Source organism: Zea mays, chromosome 1 (assembly GCF_902167145.1).
Source record: "Zea mays cultivar B73 chromosome 1, Zm-B73-REFERENCE-NAM-5.0, whole genome shotgun sequence".
Lineage (NCBI taxonomy): Eukaryota > Viridiplantae > Streptophyta > Magnoliopsida > Poales > Poaceae > Zea > Zea mays.
Window position 1 is genome coordinate 209,996,700 of NC_050096.1, and position 13,274 is coordinate 210,009,973.

A 13,274-nucleotide genomic window follows, 5' to 3' on the forward strand; every position below is an offset into this window, starting at 1 on the left:
AGTTCGGATTAAGAATCAAGAAAATAAGAAGCGACAACGGGACGGAGTTCAAGAACTCTCAAATTGAAGGCTTTCTTGAGGAGGAAGGCATCAAGCATGAGTTCTCTTCTCCCTACGCACCTCAGCAAAATGGTGTAGTAAAGAAGAAGAATAGAACTCTATTGGACATGGCGAGGACCATGCTTGATGAGTACAAGACTACGGACCGGTTCTGGGCTGAGGCGATTAACACCGCCAGCTACTCCATCAATCGGCTCTACCTTCACCGAATCCTCAAGAAGACATCATATGAACTCCTCACCGGTAAAAAGCCCAATGTTTCATATTTTAGAGTCTTTGGTAGCAAATGTTTTATTCTTGTTAAAATAGGTAGAAAATCTAAATTTGCTCCTAAGGAAGTTCACCTTAGGGCCGTGAAAAGAATCTTGAGATATTTAGTTCATACACCTAAGTTTGGTCTTTGGTACCCCAAGGGATCCACCTTTGATTTAATAGGTTATTCAGATGCTGATTGGGTAGGGTGTAAAATTGATAGGAAGAGCGCATCAGGGACTTGTCAGTTTCTGGGAAGATCCCTGGTGTCATGGGCTTCAAAGAAACAAAACTCAGTAGCTCTTTCTACCACCGAAGCCGAGTATATTGCCGTAGGCCATTGTTGCGCGCAATTGCTTTGGATGAGGCAAACCCTCAGGGACTATGGCTACAAATTGAGCAAAGTCCCACTCCTGTGATAATGAGAGTGCAATCCGCATGGCAGATAATCCCGTTGAACACAGCCGCACTAAGCACATAGCCATTCGGTATCACTTTTTGAGAGATCACCAACAATGGGGGATATCGAGATTGCTTACGTTAGCACCAAAGAACAATTAGCCAATATCTTTACCAAACCATTAGATGAGAAAACCTTTACCAAACTTAGGAATGAGCTAAACATTCTTGATTCTCGGAACTTTGATTGATACTTTGCACACATAGCTCATTTATATACCTTTGATCATATCTCTTTCATGTGTTATGACTAATGTGTTTCCAAGTGAATTTGTTATGCCAAGTCATAGATTGAAAGGGAAATGGAGTTTTCGGTGAAGACAACGCTTCCACTCCACTCTATCGGTATTATTTACCCTTTGCCGTCACTCCGCATCGCTCTCCACTTTGGTATAATCTTCACTCTTATTACTCATACCATTGAGGAGAAAGTAAAAAGGGCTCACAAAAGACTCTGTTTTTGGCAATTAATACCAAAGGGGGAGAAATATTAAGCCCAAAGCAAAAGGACCGCACCACCACACCAATTTCAAAATTTTCGAAATCTAGTTTTCAATTGGTATCTTTCAAATTAGTATTCCTCTAAGAAATTCTATCTCAATTGGTATCTATATTGATATATTTAAGGGGGGAATTTCTCAATTGATATCTAAAAATATTTGATCTTCTTTCAATTAGTAAAACCCTCTTGAACACTAAGAGGAGAATTTCATTCAGGGGGAGTTTTGTTTAAGTCAAAGGAAAAGCATTTGAAATAGGGGGAGAAAATTTCAAATCTTGAAAATTCTTCTCGAAATCTTATTCATATACCTTTGACTATTTGCAAAAAGACTTTGAAAAGAATTTCCAAAAAGATTTGCAAAAACAAAACAAATGGTGCAAATGTGGTCCAAAATGTTAAAAGAAAGAAAGCAATCCATGCATATCTAATGAAAGTATAAATTGGTTCAATTCCAAGCAACCTTTGCACTCGACTTATGCAAACTAGTTCAATTCTGCACTTATATATTTGCTTTGGTTTGTGTTGGCATCAATCACCAAAAAGGGGGAGATTGAAAGGGAAATAGGGTCAAACCTTTTCCTAAATGATTTTGGTGGTTGAAATGCCCAACAGAAATAATTGGACTAACTAGTTTGCTCTAGATTATATATTCTACAGGTGCTAAAGGTTCAACACAAACCAATAAAAAGATCCAAGTTAGGGTTCAAAACAAAGGAGCAAAAGAAACCGAAGAGAACCTTGGTCTGGCGCACCGGACTGTACGGTGTGCCACCAGACAGTGTCCGGTGCACCAGGGTCGATCGACTCTAACTCTTCACCTTCGGGTTTCTGGATAGCCGCTCTGTTATAATTCACCGGACTGTCCGGTGGGTCACCAGACTGTTCGGTGTGCCAGCGGAGCAACGGCTAAGAAGCGCAACGGTCGACTCCAACGGTCGCCTGCAACATGAACAGTGCGCGGACAGTTCGCGCAGAGTCAGAGCAGCGCCAGAAGGCGCACCGGACAGTGAACAGTGCCTATCCGGTAAGGCACCGGACTGTCCGGTGGCCCAGGCTGTCAGAGCTCCAAATGTCGAAACCGTCTGAACCCTAACGGTTGGGTGACGTGGCTGGCGCACCGGACTGTCCGGTGCGTCCATCGACAGCAGCGCTCCCCAACGGCTGTTTTGGTGGTTGGGGCTATAAATACCCCCCAACCACCTCTATTCAAGGCATCCAAGTTTTCAGCATATTGCATTCAATACAAGAGCTCTAGACTTCACTCCAAGACACAAATAAGAGATCAAATCCTCTCCAAAGTCCAAAACCACTCGAAACACTTAGTGACTTGCGAGAGAGAGATTTTAGTGTTCATTTGAGTTCTTGTCGCTTGGATCGCTTTCTTCTTCCTCCATTCTTGTTCTCAAGACACTTGTAATCAAAGCAAGAGACACCAAGTTGTGGTGGTCCTTGTAGGGGTCTAAGTGACCCGTTTGATTAAAGGAGAAAGCTCACTCGGTCTAGGTGACCGTTTGAGAGAGGGAAAGGGTTGAAAGAGACCCGGTCTTTGTGACCACCTCAACGGGGACTAGGTTTGCAAGAACCGAACCTCGGTAAAACAAATCATCGTGTCATCCGCTTCATTTGCTTGTGATTTGTTTTCGCCCTCTCTTTCGGACTCGATTTTATCTCTAACGCTAACCCTCGCTTGTAGTTGTGCTTAAAGTTTGTAAATTTCAGTTTCCGCCTATTCACCCCCCTCTAGGCGACTTTCAGCTGGCTGGGGCGGCGGTGGTGGTGGCTTTCGACTGGGGCGGCGGCGGTGGAGGCCGGTGCGCGGTCGGGGCCGGCTGGGGCGGTGCGGTGGAGGCCTCTCCTGGGGGCTGGGGCGGTTGGGGCCGGCTGGAGCGGTGCGGCGTCGGTGGTCGGTTTGAAGGAAGGAGGAGAGGAATGAGCCCGCACGAGCTCATCCCTCTGCTCATATTTCATTAATTCCCATCGGCCAGTGCAGTGGCCGACGGGAATTAGCTAATCCTCGTCGGCCTATGCTCTGGCCGACGGGCGTTAAAGTAATCCTCGTCGGCCTATGTTAGCCGACGGGAGTTAATTTATCCCTGTTGGCTTTTGCTCTGGCCGACGGGCGTTAAAGTAATCTCCGTCGGCTGTAGCTTAGCCGACGTGAGTTAATTTATCCCCGTCGGCATTTGCTCTGGCCGACGGGAGTGTTCCTGGCCGACGGGAATCATTAGGATTCCCTGTAGTGTCGGACACGTGGGCCCCACGGGCAGGTTCTCCTCCGTCCTAGCTCCCGACCGAGATGGGCTCCAACAAACTCCACCGAACTCCATGGCGGTCGAATGGGGGTATCTTCGATTCAAACCTCCGAGGCTCGTCCCCCTTTGACTATAAAATTCTGGGCACCACACCCCCTCCCTCTTCAAGTCGCTTCGAACCCGACCATGGTGGGAGCAAGGAACAGAGAGCTGGGGGCGCAGTGCATGGCGGGAGGCCACCGCCACCATGGAACCCCCTCCGGCATCCACATACGAGGGGCATGATCTGGTTGGGGGGCTTCGTAGGGTCACATCGAAGCATGTGGTTACATCTACGAGCGCACCTAATGGGAGGGATGATCAGAATTCCTCACCGGAGGGTTGACTCTGCCGTGGATCCGCTCAGTGACGCGGGTAGGAGTGTCGGCGCTGTCAATGGAGGTGAGAAATAATCTATGTAGTTCGTGTCGCCCTCCTTGTCCTATAGCACCAGTTAGGTTCAAGTTTTGTCTCGGGAGAGGCGTTCGGCCGTGTGCCGACCATGGCGCCATCGTGAGCGTGGCGCGTCGCCGTTGCTGTGCGTAGGAGTGGGGTTGGCACTCGGTGACCGTTGATGCTTGATCATGCGGCCGAGATTAAACCGTGACATAACCCCTCGTTTCATTAAACTGTGGTCGTGGATCCTGAATCGGGCGGCCAGGTCTTGGGTCGGGGTTTAATCGAATCATGATCATCGATCTTCTATGAACACAACAGATTAGATCTCACACATACCCCTCCGGCCTTGTGATCTCAGCCCTTGATTTATGATCGGATGGTTGTGGATCACCCATACCCCTTCAGCGGGGACATTATGCTAAAGAGACCCTGTGCTTTATTAGTATCAACCCGCAGTCCGGGTGTGTGTAAAGAATAGAGCTATTAGGTCCAAAATATTACAAAACCAACCCTAATCTTATTTAGAATGCCATCCGTCGTCCAACTGGAATAAAGGAAATGGTGAATTGAATATAGAAATCAATTCTAGTATGAAAATAATTATTATAACTTGTTTATTTTGTATCTTCTACGTTGTAACTCAATTTTAGTCTGTTCCAATCGCGTTAGATTCATATTAATATTGTCTACATGATAACAACAATTGTTTTAATGCTTGCAGAAGTAATGAAATACATGTTTATTAAATTTACTTTTCTAAAAATGGTTAATGTGACATGGTAAATCAACCTATGACTATAGTTTAACTAAAAATATGATTCTAACAAAGTTATAACTTAGATTAAAGTTAAATCAGCTATGTATTTGTAAACTTTTTCTCATATGGTTTATGTTAATCAACATAGAATATTGTTTAGTCACTTAGGACTTTAGAAAATTGTATCTTTTCAACCTTAACTCCGATTTTAGTGATTCTTGAACCCACGCTCTCGTAGCAGCGCATAGAATATTCTTACGATGTTTGTTCTCATGTTTGGTGTAATGTTAATTTATGTAGTCCCTATCTATTTGTATGTATTACTACGAGTAGCGGTTAGGTCACGAGAATCTGAAGACCAACTCGGTACCTGGGAATCTCAAGTCTAAGGCAAACTGTGCCCTTAATCACTCTTCTTTACCTAATAATGTTCCCTGTTAATCATTGTGACATGCTCAAGTAATTTGATGGGACCTAATAGGGTTCCCTAGTTTTGTTTACCCCACCCCTTGCAGACAAATGAACTATTGGGTAGACTTGCTATTGCTCTACCTAGTTTTGGGATTAATGTTACATTTGAATTATGATCATGTTCCAATTATGGTGTTGTTTTAATTATTGTTCATGACAAGATCAATGTGTTAATTGGAACATGGAGCTTAACTTGAGATAAATGTGCTATCACAAGGGTGGAATGGGACGCCCTTGGCTGACTAATTAGGAAAGCTAGTGGAGGACTACCTTACCCGAAAGGGGCAAGGGCGGTAGAGGAGCTGTGTATAACGCAGTTCTCGGGTAGATCATGCTGCGATGGCTTTTCGGATGTGGGATTCCTATATTGCCCTTCTCAGAAACCGTAGCGGGTTTTCTGAAGCTAGTGGAACTTTGTAAAGGCCTCGTACTGGTACTCTGCCTCATCTCCTCGGTAGAGATGAATGGGAAGTCATGATCACTTGACAAATGGGTAACACGACTTGTGGGTAAAGGGCACAACCTTTGCAGAGTGTAAAACTGGTATATTAGTCGGCTCGCAGTCAAGAGCGACTTAGGACTCTCGCATGATTAATTTATGGAACTAAACTTAATCTGTCATTTGCATTGCATTTTGGGTGTTATTATTAATTGTGATCTTTTACTTAATTGGGTTGGTATCTACTTATACTTAGTAACTGCTAATAAAACTTTAACGAACTTTAAAAGCAATGCTCAGCTTTAACCACCTCCTTTGGTAAGCCTTACATTTCACATGAGCCCCACTATAAGTGAGCTCATGCACATTATTCCCCACAACTTGTTGAGTGATGAACGTATGTGAGCTCACCCTTGCTGTACTCACATTCCCCCCAGGTCAAGAACAGGTACTGCAAGATGAGGAGCATGAAGGAGGTCGCGATGAGTTCGTGAGAGGTCTAGGTCGTCGTCTCCCAGTCAACTATGTTTGTTGGATTGTCGTCTTCGTATGATGTAATTATATAGCTATTTTGTATAGAACTTTTATTATATAGTGATGATGTGGCATTTGTTTTTGTACCATGAGTCATCATATGTATGAGAGTTGATCCTAGCACACATTTGATTCATGCCTGGATTTGCCCTTAAATCTGGGTGTGACACAGGCATACTGTTCGCCCGAGGTTGGGCTCGAGCGAAGCATAGTTGCGCGGCCGGCGCGCTGTGCCTCGGGCGAATCGTGATTCAGGTCCTATGTGGCCTTGGAAGGCTGGGAGCGCGTTTGTTGTGTGATCCCTTGTTACTCAGGTGTCTAGGTATGTTTAGGGATGTAATCTGGGTACCTCTAATTATGGTACCCGATAGCCTAATCTGCGCACAGATAAAGACTCGGAGCCTCTAGTTCTAACTCCGCAAACACGAGGAATTCGTGGAAATAGTAATGCGAAGAGTCAGGTGCCAAAAAACTAGGCCGCACAAACTTACTAGCCCCTGAGTCATTAAGGGCCACTAGGCGTGCCTGAAGACGTCAGACCCCAGCGTTAGCTGCCTCCAAGGCAGCGCGAGCCGCACCCAAATTCCTCCGAAGATCTTCCACCGACGAGGAGTTTTGAGCACTTGTTTTTTATTCCTTCGGGTGTCAAAAACAAGGCAACACGGTAAGATTAAGATCAATCTTCATCTTTAGACTCACCCTTCTTTAGGAGGAAGGTTAAGTAAAAGATGAAGATGTGATTAAAGTGAATAAAGAAAATGTAAATAGAGTAGTAAGTAAAGCGTGTGATGTATGAACACAAGACATATAGTGTAATATTGTGAATATTGCTCACTTCCTTCAGCCTTTTTTCATTATTAAATTGGAGATTACATTTATACCTTCGACTTTGCGAAACTTACATGGTGAAGGACGAAATACATCTTCGAAGATGGAGTTATTTGCTTTCTCCTTGATCCGGAAGATGTCCAAATGCATGGCCTCAAACCTATACATTTGAACTATTGAACATGATGGGGGTAATGGTATCTTTTTTATTTGCTATTCTGGTGAACAAACTCTTGAAGATCTCCCGTAGCTTCGTCATTTGTACACCTGCGCTATTATCCCGAAGCATGTGCCTTCGTTTATGGTTGTTTCATCCAAAGGTGCTTTGGTATGGGCACCTGCAACACTTAAAAATAAACTATAAAACAACTAATAACTTGGTGTTTTGAGGACTTTCGGGAGAAGAAGGCCCCCAATAGGAGTCGACAGGTTGGATAACCCAGTCAGTCACAAGACCATGGTCCCCTGTGTCCTAGGAGGGCGAACCGCCACCCTAGGAAAGGCTGAGGAAGACCAAGAGGGATAAGGGGAATGGGTAGGACCTTGCAAAAAGGGAAGAACGCCCATACCATCGCCTTGGATGACCAACCCTAAGGAATCCGCCCCGGTCCATAGATGTGAAGCAACTAGTGGAGGGAGGGCAAGGGCCGCTGAGGAAGCCCACGAGGCATAAGAGCCAACATGATTGCCCACCTGTTAGGGTGTTCTCTTTAAAAGGCGACGCCCAAAGGAACTTATGGAAACAAACCTATGACCCTGAAAACGGGAGCAGATCAGTGGAGAAAAGGCCTTGAGGCCCCATGACATGGTCGCATGGAGTCAAAGGGCAGCACAAGCAAAAGGAAAATAGAAACCATTCTTATATCCTCCCTCAGGAAACGACATTAGGACGTAATACACTAGGGGGACATCGAGCGCTACGAACGATATCGTCTTTAGACAACCTATCTACAACATGATTGGTCGCCTTCTCGTAGTCCTCCAGTACATCCTCTAGCTCCTCTTCCGATAGAGATGAAGGAAGGCCAACGATGTCACGAAGACCACATCCGGACCAAAGCTCCTCGATGAACACCAAAGTCAATGATATCTCGGACACGACACGAGATGTTGTCCAAGCGCTTACTAAGGAGGAGCCATGAGCCCCGACGTACTTCTCAACTTTCCCCAAACAGTGGCACATTTTCTCCAATTCGTCTTCTAGAACTAAAAGGAAAAGGGAGGGAGGTAAGAAAGGAGTTAAAACAGCCAATAAGGAACGATGAACGAGCGACCTACCAGCTACACGGATGTTAGACTCGGCAAGCTAGGCCCGGAGCAGTCCAGCCTCAGCCTCGGCCGCCTTTAGCGCCGCGCGAAAAGCCTCATGGCTCTCCCGGGACTCCTAGGGGAGAGGGATAGGCTCCAATGGGCCCGACCACAACGACCGGACAGAAGGTGATGCCTCCCACCCGAATGTTTCAGGGGTCGTCCTGCGACAAGAAAGGCAGGCGTCAGAATCACCCACAGAAGGGGAAAGGAAGTGCTCGGAGGAGGAGGAATCATACCCAGACCCGATCCAGCACGGCTTCCTCCTGACCCGAGATCTATCAACTGACCCGTTGGCGGAACCCAACTTGGGTGTGAGTTAAAAAACGAATACTATGGGACGACTACAAGCAGGCGCTCACCCGAGCTTATAAAGGGGGACATAACATCTGGTTCCCCCTCCCCGAACAAGGGAGGACTGCGTTAGGGATGTTCCACCTCCCTAAGGTGTGAATATTGTTACTAAACAGATATGCACAACCCAAATATCGAGGCGAACAATGCCCAACCCGGGGGAAGCCACCAAGGGGAGATACTCTTCGCTCAGGGGCTCGGGGGCTACTATCTAGGAAAATATCCCTGGCCCCTGGGGCCCACAAGTCAGCGGGAGGATGAGGGAAGAGTCTGCCTTGGAAGGACCCACCCCCGGATAGTCTCAAGGCACCGAGCCTGGGATCAGGCGAGGCAAAGCCAGATGGGGGGTCAAGCGAACCAACAGGAAGCCACTTGAGTGGATTCCATGCCTGGCCCGAGACTGATCCGCCATAAATGACTAGCCACATTAACTGTGCTTGGTGCCGAGCCACAACAGGAGACTCGGTCCTTCTTCCACTCATGACCTATGGGTCCCTAGCCTACGACCCACTCATGACTCATCAAGCCTAGGCATGAGTGCAGTAGTCATCTATATGACCCGTAACACGACAAGCTATGCCAAGACCCAGGCTACGAAGGCTAGGGGTCAGTGTGGCGCAGAGAGAGTAATGATGACACCAGAGCTCCTCGCCGCCCACGCGTAGCCAGTCCTAAAGAGCCTGGCTAGAGGAGCTCAGACGACCGAGCTGCATGCCGACAAGCACGATTTTACTAAGATAGAACGCCTCGTTTTACCACGGCGTAGTAACTCCTTCCACGAAACCACCGATAATCGACTCTTTCCTTGACCTATAAAAGGGGGGAGGGTCGACCGAGATGAAAGATGAACTCACGAATATAGAGGCACGGAGGACTATGGAGGCCGAAGCCAAGGAGCACACCGTCACGATGCCTAAAGCTTAGCTAGGTAGAGAGCACCACATTTGTAGTCGTTAGGCCTCACCACAGATAAGATACTTGGGAGTCTCCTCCCTCTCTCGGCCACTCATAACCCCTACTACGAGTATTGAGTAACAAGGTGCCGGTAGCGCAAGCCAAAATAAATCTTGCACCCACTAAGCACATCGGACCTGGAACCCTCACAAACAAATTTACTTATCGGAGCTAGTTCAAAACACCGACATGTCTCCTATTGAACCTCTATTTAGGCTTATACTTGACAGGGTTGTACTCACAGTTGTCCTTGCCCTTGGACTTGTGCATTAGACCACTATGTCCGTCAGACATCAGATTTGATTGCCCTGCTCGCATTTTAATGAGATGTGGGCTAACCTCACAAAAAATATTTCTTGCGCCCCAAAATATAGTTCTTTCTAGCCCTCTTTTTTCTTCCCACATTCGAACAAATGATAATAAATGTAAACATTTGTACAAACTACATTCATAGGTTAACTAATGGATGTAAGTTTAGGTATTGTTTGGTTGGACCATTTTATAGCATAATCCATTAACGAGAGTATCCAATAGCGATAATTCATGTTTGTTTCGCGTTCACTGTAACTAAATCACGGTGGGATCTGTTACCAGCATATGTAAACTCAATATCATCCACCTTCTAGGTTAGATGATTACATTGCTCTCTTCACTATGAAACTGTTACCTTGATGACAACCAAACAAAGCATGTAATCAATTGCTCCACCGTTGATATCGCTGTGATTTTTTTGTAAAAAGATGTCTCCCCAAATCCACCTCTTCAAATGATCTCATCTATCACAAGACAACTCTTCAAGTAATGGAATTAGACCTAGATTAGTTAGTTAATCATGTAACCAGAGTGCATGTCCTTTAGCATGGATGCAATAAACCATTGTCTCCTATGATTAGGCACCTATTCACTGCATCTCTTCTCCTTATATAAATATATACAAAGATCAATACAAAGACACACTTCTTCCATTCTCTACTTTTACTTTACATTTCAGTTTTTTACAATTTAATTTCATTTCTATTTTACTCTACATTTCAGTTTTTTTACAATTTAATCGTCACCATGGTCCAATCAAACACTTTCTTAATCTAAAACGAATTATATTTTAAAATAGTGGGAGTATTATTTTATTAGACCATACAAGCATCAACTTATTTCTCATAGTTAGTTAGTAATAACACGAGGAATAGAATCATCTCACTAAATTTGAATAATGAACTCATAATACATCACCTCATTTTGAATGAAATAATTCCTCAAACCAAACACCTCATTGTGCTACATGCCCAAAGCCTGAATCCAATCACCACACCCTATAAACTTGACCCTATGAACTTGAGTACAAGACCGAATTGTGTCTAGACAAACATTTTGGTACAGACTTCACGGTGCAAACTCAAATCAAGGACCACTCATGTAGTTCAAACAGGGGGAATCACACGTGTTTTTAAGGCTCTAAATGATTATATTGTTGGAACTTGCTCTCCTGGGCAAGTTGATCCAACGGGCGAGTGAAGCAACATAAACAGGGTTTTTGCTCGAGACGGCAATAGCTCTGTTAATCCAGCCTCTCAAGGGCACTGTGCGGGGGTATTTATAGGTATCTGAGTGCCCAGCGCCCAGTGTTAAGGACGCATGTGCCCTCAGGCACCTAGGTTATCCCCAGAATATTCCCATAAAGTAGGGTTACAGACTGTAATTACAGGGAGACCTTTACAAATTAGGCCCATAATGCGCAGCGGCCACACAGGGCCTGTTACAATGGGCCGGATCACATGTGGGCCTCCATGTTGGACGAGGCCGCAGGATGCGACGACCTCGTCACAGGTCTTCGTCCGGCGACGCATGGGACGAAGGGTAAATTTGTCAGTCGTCTTGCCTCCGTTGGTGCAACGAGGTTGGCGAAGGCATCGAGCGAAGGGTGGCGTCTTTGCCTTCGCCCCAACATTTGCCCTCCGAGGGACCAGTTCGACTAAGTCATCTGGTGCCGAAGACGTCGCTAGATGGTGGAGACGCTGCCCTCGCTCGAAGTGGTTCTGCGGGGGTTTTTGACATGACCGTTGATTGACGCCGTACTGTTGAATTGCGGGTTTCCCGAAGCGCCGCACCCTGTGTATAAAAGGGGGCGGGGGGCGGCGCGTTTTGAACCTTATCTTTCCGCGCCCCGCGAAAACCCTAATATCCTTCTCAAACCGCCCGCTGCTCGTCTGCCCTCCTTGCTTTTGCTCGTCGGAGATCTGGCCCGTGTGAAGCAGACCGCCCGCCGCCACCGACGGTACGTAGTGATGTCGTCCTCTTCCTCTTCTGCTGCCGATACGCCGCCGGCGGCCGGCACGTCGTCTGAGGAGACGCTGAGCAATGTGGCAGCGGAGGAGTTGCGCGCCAGCGACACAGTGGAGTTCGGCGTGTCGTGAATGTCCTCGGTTCGCGTGCAGGACATGCAACAGCTTGGTTATTTCGGCGGCGGAGTGGCACGTGTCCTGGGGATAGAGGAGGTCCCTGAGCCGGAAGGCGAGTTGGTCGTCTTCGAGGCTTTTTTCGCCGCTGGTCTTCGTCTACCCGCGCATCGATTTGTGGGGGAAGTTCTGCGTAGATTCAATGTCCAGGTCCACCAGCTGACGCCGAATGCCGTGGTGGCCCTGTCAAAATATGTCTGGGCAACGACTTCGTACGGCGGGCAGCCATCGGTCGAAGTCTTCGCGAAGTATTATTGTCTGCATTGGCAGAAAAGGAAAATCGGAGATAAGATTGCTCAATTTGGATCTTGTACATTTACGCCGAAGACCGGCAAGACTTCGATGGAAGTCGTTGAGTTGGTTCCCTGCGCCCGCAATAAATGGGGCAACTGGTGGGAATTTTGGTTCTATGTTGCCGAAGGCACAATCGAAGACCATCCGGGGCTGCCAGTGGCCGAGATGTGTTCGCATTATTACTCAGCGTACCCGCAGTTTGAGGTAGCGGAGGAGGATGAAAATGAAGAGGCCCTTCGTTGCGCGGCCCGCATGAGCAGCGGACGCGATCTGGTTGAAGAGTTTGTCGGGTATGGGGTATGGCCCTTGGCGTGTGGCTGGGCGTTGGGCGAAGTATGCCCTCGCCAGATGCCTTCCCGCGGCAGGATGCTGGTGCGGAGTCCTGCCTTCGCACTAGATTTGCATGGCCAAGATCCCGCCGCATTCGTGCGTGAGGCGGAGGATGGGGCGGTGCGGATTGTTGGTCGCTACGTGCCAAAGACGGAGGCCCAACGGAGTTGGGATATACGCGGATCCAACGACCGCCTAAATAGGGTCTTCGAGTTGAACTGTTTGCCGTATGGCGGTTATCCTGGGCAAGATGTTGTCGACCGCCGCGGGAAAAAACCGGCGGCCGAGACTGAAAACGACCCCGCGCCGGTGGCCGCCCCATCTACTAAGAAGAGGAAGCTAGGTACTGCGATGGGGGAACTGGGGGTCTCCGATAGTTTTGCTATGGAGTTGATGAGGACATGCGCGGACCCCGGGGGAAGGATGTCTTCGCCCGAGCTCCGGGAGTCCTCGGCGCGAATGCTGGAGGTTACCGGGGGTCGATGGCCTAAGAACGTTTCTATCCCCCGGGCGGCCGGCGAAGACTTTTTTACATCTCGCATGGTTCGTGACTTGAGAGTGTTTCCTTATGGACGGAATATTGCTGCTG

General features: G+C 47.3%; 1 long non-coding RNA gene across 1 annotated transcript; it reads right to left on the minus strand.

Moving 5' to 3' along the window:
- Window positions 1-7,590: 7,590 nt before the first annotated feature.
- LOC103643199 (uncharacterized) lies at window positions 7,591-8,628 on the minus strand. Its single transcript, XR_560888.3, has 3 exons — window positions 8,540-8,628; window positions 8,271-8,464; window positions 7,591-8,198 (listed from the first exon to the last, which is right to left on the minus strand). It is a non-coding gene; the product is annotated as an uncharacterized lncRNA (long non-coding RNA).
- Window positions 8,629-13,274: the final 4,646 nt, after the last annotated feature.